This window comes from Agelaius phoeniceus, chromosome 4 (genome assembly GCF_051311805.1).
Source record: "Agelaius phoeniceus isolate bAgePho1 chromosome 4, bAgePho1.hap1, whole genome shotgun sequence".
Classification (NCBI taxonomy): domain Eukaryota; kingdom Metazoa; phylum Chordata; class Aves; order Passeriformes; family Icteridae; genus Agelaius; species Agelaius phoeniceus.
In genome coordinates, this window is record NC_135268.1 from 39,925,522 (window position 1) to 39,933,351 (window position 7,830).

The following is a 7,830-nucleotide window of genomic DNA, read 5'->3' on the forward strand; positions in this document are numbered from 1 at the left end:
TTGGCAAAATGAAAGCTGTATGAGGATATATTTTAGGATGTAAGGTTATTCATACCTTCAAACCCAAATTATCCCTTTTTAATGCAGCTCCAGACTTAGTTCCACATTCAGTTTTAAATGTTGCTCATCAAGATCTTGTGAAAAGTCAATAGAAGCATATAATAGAATTTCTAACGATGAAGCATAATTTCCTAACATTTTCTATGATGCTTCCACAAGATAAATTGCATACATGTAAATACACATCTGGGGTTCATAAAAGCTTTAGGAATGCATTCCACAAAGTGTTGCTTTCAAAAGTATCGTTATGTTTCCTCTCACTTTAAATTCAAATAATTTCTGATGAAAGGTGTTTGTAATTAACAAAAATGGATTGGGAACTAAATGAAAGTGAACTTTATGTGTGCCAAGGGAGCAAGAGTAGAAGTAAAAAACTAGCAGCAGTAGCAGATATATATATCACAGCACCCACAAAACCTGCTTTAGTTTTCTAAAAATACACAGCAGTGCACTGATGTTTATAAAATATGTTTGCAAGTACATTACCATTACAGAAATGTAGAAAGGTACATGCTGAAATCTGTGGTTAAGACCATATCATGGCAGACTCAGCAGCAACACCATCAACATTGCATTTCAGATTTTGTGCAAATTAGCATGAACATAACACAAATTCATATTAAGGTATGTTCAGAGTAATATCTTGGACTCTTACTGTTGCAGCTGGCCCTTTTCTTTTATGCCTCCTTCCTTTCTTCATAATATTTTGCAATATTATGTGTGAAATTTATAGTTCTCATAAAACAGAAATTGGTCCTCCTAACTTATGTGTAAAGCCAGATTATCCTATGGTGAAATCCAGATCACAACAGATGTTCACATAAGCAAACACACAAAATGTGTGTGAAATCCATATGCAAAAACTGCCTTTACACAAACTCTAGCTACCTTGAAAATGTGTATATTTAATCTACTTCTTAATAAGAACTTCACTGAACAGTTTGCTATCAACTTTTTTGGTAGTGAGGCTTCAAAATAAATGCTGTCCTTCTTGCTATTTCAGCTTCCTGGAAAATCATATATGCTTGAAAAAATTGACTAAACAGAGATTTCTTTTTCTTTCAGGGTTTGTGATGTTAACATCTTAGTGTACTAGCATTTCTGTGACCACAAGAGGATTTTCAGTAACTTTATCCATATGTGATTTAAAACTTGAGTTTCTCTATGCTATTAGTCACTTTCAGTTTATGCAGAGTTGTTGAAAAAACTGTGGATCTTGCATTGCAAGAGTCTTATCTCTAGAAAGGACTAGGTTTGTTGCTACATACAATTTGTCAGAGGGAGAATACAAATAGCTAGCACGTTGTTGTCACTGAAAGAAAACACATGAACCCAAACCCTTTCTGAATATTAGAAGTTTTGCATTAGAGATTTGGCTAGGAAGAATCCTCATATAAACAGTATCTCACCTAAAGAAATTATGTTCTGCAATTAGGCTGGCTGCTGCATAATAAGATCACAGTTTAGGAGAAGACTGTATGTCCAGTTCTGTGCCTTTATGTCGCGCACACAGTTATGAGCCTTAATACAGCTGCACCACCTGTATCAAAACTGTTGTTGTATGCAGACCCCAGCAACCATCAACCAGGGCAGTCAGGCTGTGGTCTCAGCTCCTGGTAGAGACTTCTTCTCAGAAACACTACAGAAATATGAAATACATGTGAGGAACTGGGTTAAAGTTCACTTGAGACTACATTGCTTCAAAGAGTATTTTTGGAGACATATAACTGGATTCTGCAATCCTTGTATTGCTTGCATAGTCCAAAGGAAGAAAATTATTTTAGGATACCTGATGCTTTGGGCTGTATATAGACAAGAAAATTTCCAGACCAATATTTGTTTCACCTGAAGTAAGGCCAGTCAGTAGCACTGCAGACTCTTACATCAAATATCTCAGGGTGCAGCATTTTTTTAAAAAAGATTTAAAGGTTTTATTTCATGGTTATGACTGGCTGCTACTGCTGGATTTTAGAGACATAAGTCTTTAAAAGACCTCAGCCTCTTCCTGACTTTTTTGAGGACAACTTTAAAAAAGGCTGGATATGGCACTCGGCCCCATGGTGTAGTTGAGGTGTCAGGACATGGGTTGGACTCGATGATGTTGAAGGTTTCTTCCAGCCTAGTCATTCAGTGAATTTTGTGAACTTCCTGACAGGCTGAAGTGCTATCAGATGTAGATAAAAGTTTAGAAACCACACTAAAAGCATGATCCTAATTCTTATGTATCCTCTCTAAAGATGAACAAAATGATTGTCTTTTGCTTTCCTTTCTTTTCTGTCTCTTTTAGGCAATTTGAACATCAGATGACAGGATAATATTTCTATACCTAAAATGACTTTAGCAAAATTTGTCTTGGGAAGCCCTCATTAAGGTTGTGGGCTCTTGTCAGAAAAAGACATTTGGGTATAATTCAATAGCAAAGAACTCTCAGAAAACCTTCAGCATTTACATATGCAAAAAATGGAGATATTAATCTGAATAGAATAGAATAGAATAGAATAGAATAGAATAGAATAGAATAGAATAGAATAGAATAGAATGGGAAAACTGCTGGACTTGTCAAATTCTTGCCTAGTAATCTACAGGTATCAGAGACAGAAGAAAACAAAAAAGAAAAGCAGCATTAAATGGTACAGGAGAGAAAAAGTCAAGATATGTAACAGGGTTGAACAGGACCTTCAAAAAAACCAAAAGTGTTGTTTCCAACTGTTAGTGCCATACAAATATTTTATTCTGTTCAGAAGAAAACCTGCATTTTTATTACTTACATGGGTGGTCACTCAACTTGACAGACATATACCGAAATTTTTTTCCACTGGCAGAAAAGGAAATAGAAATTAAAAAAAAAATAGTCTACCAAGAGGATAATTGATTCCAAAAGAAAAAATCCACCCTGTCTTTAGTGCTGTCTGTTGACTGATAAATCATAGATCAAAATCCCTCCTATAAAATATTGAAGCAAGCCTTATACTCCTCAAGCATAGATTAGCACTTTCATGATTTGCACATACTAAAGACCACTTGAATCCAAAATAAATTCAAAATGCTGTGCTGGTGTCTGATTTTGTTTCAATTTTATGGTCATCTGCTTATAACAACTCCAATCATAATATTTCTGAAAAGAAGATGAACATTCATAAAGAGTGCTTCTAAATATGCAAACCATAGGAATTTTCACTTTAACAGAATGTTTAGTTTTACTCCCTTATAGACCTCGAGATATAAGCCAGATATATTGGTCAGTAGCTCATATGTCTAACATTTTCGGCAGACAAATCACCTTTATTCTTCAATAGATTTTTTTTTTTATACTTTGTTTTCTGGAATAATTGACTATTGTTTTCAGGCAGCAAGATTACCTTTTTATTCTGCAGATATTCCTTCTGTTAAAAGACTTCTCCTGTCAGTTCACAAATGGCATGCCTTGTTTTTTGCAATGAAACAGGCACACTTATGCAGGACAAACATATCAAACAGATAATAAATTGCTGTCAGGATTGGCTTGCCAATGATAAGAACTTGAACTAAGGTTGTGACAAATTTTCCTGGATGCTTTAATTGTCTACTTGAACAGAAAGCCAAGAACTTTCTTTAATAGGTGACATCTGCAAAATTCTTAGTTGTCCTCTACTCTTTCATTGAGCTCTCTTTGGCCTCAGGAGATACACATACATTTAAATTCTTTGTTCACTTGATTAAAAGGCAGAACCCATCAACACAATTAAACTACAATCAATCTTCAAACAAAACCATATGTTCATTTTTTCCTCATTACTTTAAAGAAGGTGCAGGCCATTAAATACAAAATTTTTGCACTTAGACATATTTTTACACTTTTATGAGACTGACTCTTTTTATGTATTTCTGGAACTGTGTATGAAAATCCTGTGAAAGAAAAAGCATTTCATACTTGTTCACTTTAAAAAAGTTTGACCACCACATTCAAACTGCTTGGAGCAATGGTCTTCAGGGACTGATTTTTCATTGTTTAAATTGGTGAATTTTGTTCTACATAAGAAGATTTTCCCATTAAAAAAAGTCTCTGATTGTATTTAATACAGAAGAATGAGGCAATAACATGCTTTAATTTAATTTTGAGTCCCAAAGAAAAAAAAATTAAATTCTGCAATGATATAATGACAAAATTAGCATTTTTCAATTATCAGAGTACAATTCTTACATTAGATTTTTCAAGTTTAGTCTTAAATTAAGAAGTCCTGTGCTCACAATATTTGATTTGAGTATAGTGTCTATATAATAATTATTTATTTATTCTCAGGTAAGGGATGAAAAATTTTATCCATAAGATACTCTAAATGAGATTTTTGTCACAGGGTAAATTTTGGGCATGTTCTATGCTTGGATAATTTGTTCCAGTGCCATCAGAAATTCTGTTCAATAAAGTTATGATAATACCAGAGAGAATACATTCTGTATCTTGGCAGGCAGATTTTCATAAGAATTTTCTAAGAGTGAGCTACATGAAGTAGGACTTGCTAGAAAGAGCCATTGTGAGCTTCCGAGACATTAAAGAATATGCACTGGCAAAGAGAACAGTGTTATCCTGGAATTATCCATCAAGCAGTGGTGCATTCATAGCTTCATCTGAATCTGTGTGGAATTTGCAAGGTAAGTCTGACAATTTAAAGAATTACTGGCTTTCCCACAGGGACATCTCTTCCTCTGAAACACCATTTTTCCTCCTGCTGTCCTCTTTGAAGAGCAGTGTTCACAGTACTTAAACTGTGGCCATTTTTAATACAGTCATGAGTCAATTAGTCCATTTTTTACCACCATTTTCTCCTTTTTTTGTGAGATATAAGAATTCTGTCCTTAAGTCTATGGTAGAGGCTGGTGGATGTTTGCAGCTATTGCTTGTAAGTATCCATTCCAAAGATGCTGGCTGTTTGTTCACTAGCTCTTGTGTTTTGGAATCAGGAATTTCTCTGAGTAAGACAATGTCACAAAAGATTTTCTTCCCTAAAGGTATTTCTGCATAACCAATTTAATTTGGTTGCCTTCTTAAAGGTATTTTTAAAATTTTGTTTACTCACATTGGGCAACTCTCTGCTGTATTCAGCAGGTAAGGGGAAGGACCTCATCATGGTTCCAGAGCTTATGACTACAGGGCTGTACTAATGCTTTCCCCCTTATATTGCTGAAAATATTACTTATTGCTAATGCCAACATGATCACTAAAGCCAGGCTTCATATCTTAGATGAGCATTGCTATTCCTCATGCAGAATCAGATTCCAAACTATTTCTCTTTCCAGCACAATTTGTAGGTGCTAACACACAGACAAATGAGGATGGTCAGACATGAAAGAAACACTTGTCAATTTAAAGAGTTTTTTTTACTTTTTTACTGCCCCCACATCACTCAGTGGTATCTGACCCATCCTAGAACAGCTATGGCAGTACGTGTGAGTGTGCTGCTATATCAGCTCAGGTATTTCATGGGGAAGTATTAATATGAATTTGTAGAGCTGTCATGATTTTAATTTCTTAAACATGACATGATTTGGAAGTGCTTCTGATAAGGAAATTAGGTAAATAGATGAAGCCTGAAGAGCCCTAAAGGCACTTAAGGCAGTTCCTGATCCTGGCACTATTCCTTTACCTAAGGCAATTCTTGCTACGATGGTAGTGGCATGCTTTACAGTCTTTAGCTCCACAATAAAATTTTCTGATGCCAGCAACTGTGGCATGATTAGAGTTTGAGGATTGAAGACATCAAGTGCAAAGTTATTTGGGGGCAAATAAACTGATGGACTAAGATACCCCATATAATATTGGAATGCAATTAATGCAAAAAACCTCAAAGTTCATTTAGCTGCCATCCCACTGTAAGGATTTAATGTCCAAAGATGTTTGGATGTTTTATATCCTACAGTTCTACTTTAGGAGAAGTCTTGGAAAGACTGAAGCTTCACCTAATTGAATAGTTGAATATTAAGCATGTCCAAATCTCACTAGCATTCACAATTTTGATGTCTCTGTACAAGAGAAAGAGCCTGTTCCACCTGGTATCATCAGAGCATATCTGTCAGATAAACAGATCCAGAGAACTGTCAGATAAACAGATCCATTCTTCTTCCTCTTTAAACATAACTGCTGAAGGAAAGTACAGTGGAGGTTGTGATGTCCCACTCTTTCTATAAAGGCAAGAGTAAAACAGCCTGACAGGATGTGAAGAGCCCAGGATCAGCTTTCCTCATCACCTGCCCTCCCCACTTGAAAGAAATGGGACCATACCACCCACCTTACAAATGAGGGCTATTCTAAGGCATGTGAGGCAGGAAGCATCTCAATATCTTCATACTGAAGTGTTTCTGCTTTACATGAAATATTTGAAAACTTCTATGGAATTAGAGGTTGTCATAAGGATTGGAGTCTTATCACAGGAGGAGCATCCTTGTTCTAGTTCCAGCTCCAAAGATGGTGCATTTCAGTTGCAGGGGATATATGAGACTCTTAATGACAAAATGGAACTCTGTTTTCACATAAGTGTCGTTTTTGCTAAATAACATGAGAGAAGTGTACTGAGGCCTGGTTCCCTTATCATATAGTACAATGAAAAAAGGTGGAGATGAGATAGCTCTGTCAGCTTTTCTGGCAAAAATACCTCTGTTTTAAAGAGACACTGGAGAGAGGTTAGACCTTTTTTCAATATTCTCCTACCAGCTTTTCTAGGCTAGTGCTTAGGCACAGTGCTGTTGCTGCTGTGGTTCCTATCTAACGCACCCCTGAGTCCCATCATCTCAGAGGGAGTTTCATTATCCACAGTGGCAACCAAAGCTGCAGGGAGAAAACTTTCAACAGAGAGCAAGTTCACTATGAATATCTTTTTTTAAAATCCTTTATGCCAGTACTATTGAAAAATATGTTTACATGGTTTCATTACAATAATTTAAGAGAGGTTTCCACCCAGTTTTCATGTGTTTTGCATGAAAGTGGTCTGATGAGACAGATCTGAAATTTATAAATTTCTAGTGTCCATGTAATATCCATAGTTTTTATCATCCTATGTATGGTCTTGTTGCATGCTATTCTGTCATATATCTTACAAGAACTGAAAAGCAGACTTGTTTTTCTAGCATTTTAAATTACATTTTCCATGATATTAAACATTGTGTTATATCACAGAAAAAAATGTTTTTACAAAGCAATTTATCATCAATTTCTTATTTGGGCTAAATAGCATTAGTTCACAAGAAAAGGCACCAGAGCAAAAGAAACTCTAAAACTCTTTACTGTGTTATTTTTATTTAAAAAAGAAGTCTAATGCACAGAAAAAAAGAAAAAAAGAAAAGAAAAAAGAAAAAAGAAAAAAGAAAAAAGAAAAAAGAAAAAAAAAAAGAAGAAAGTAAACTACATAACATAATCAATTAAGAAAATGTTAGGGAATTAACATTGTGCCCAAAACATTTCAGCACCCGGAATCCAAGATCTATTGAATTATTGCTGGAAAATAAATCAGTTATAAATTAAAGCCACTGTAATAACCCAGTGCAATAGAAAACTTTTTTTTAAAAAAAAATTAGATGCTTGAGCTCATTCAGTGTCCTGAAGATGTATTAGTAAACAACTATATGACAAAAATTACTACCTTCCTGTCTTAAAACTTGATGAGCAGACATGAAACCAAGGTCTAACACCAGTTCACCTTGGCAGAGAAATTTGCTCAGTGTTCCTTAGAGATGTTTTTACAGTGCAGTGGGAAACCGGCTATACAGAATACAAGTAATTTTGCTCAATTCTTAAGTGAG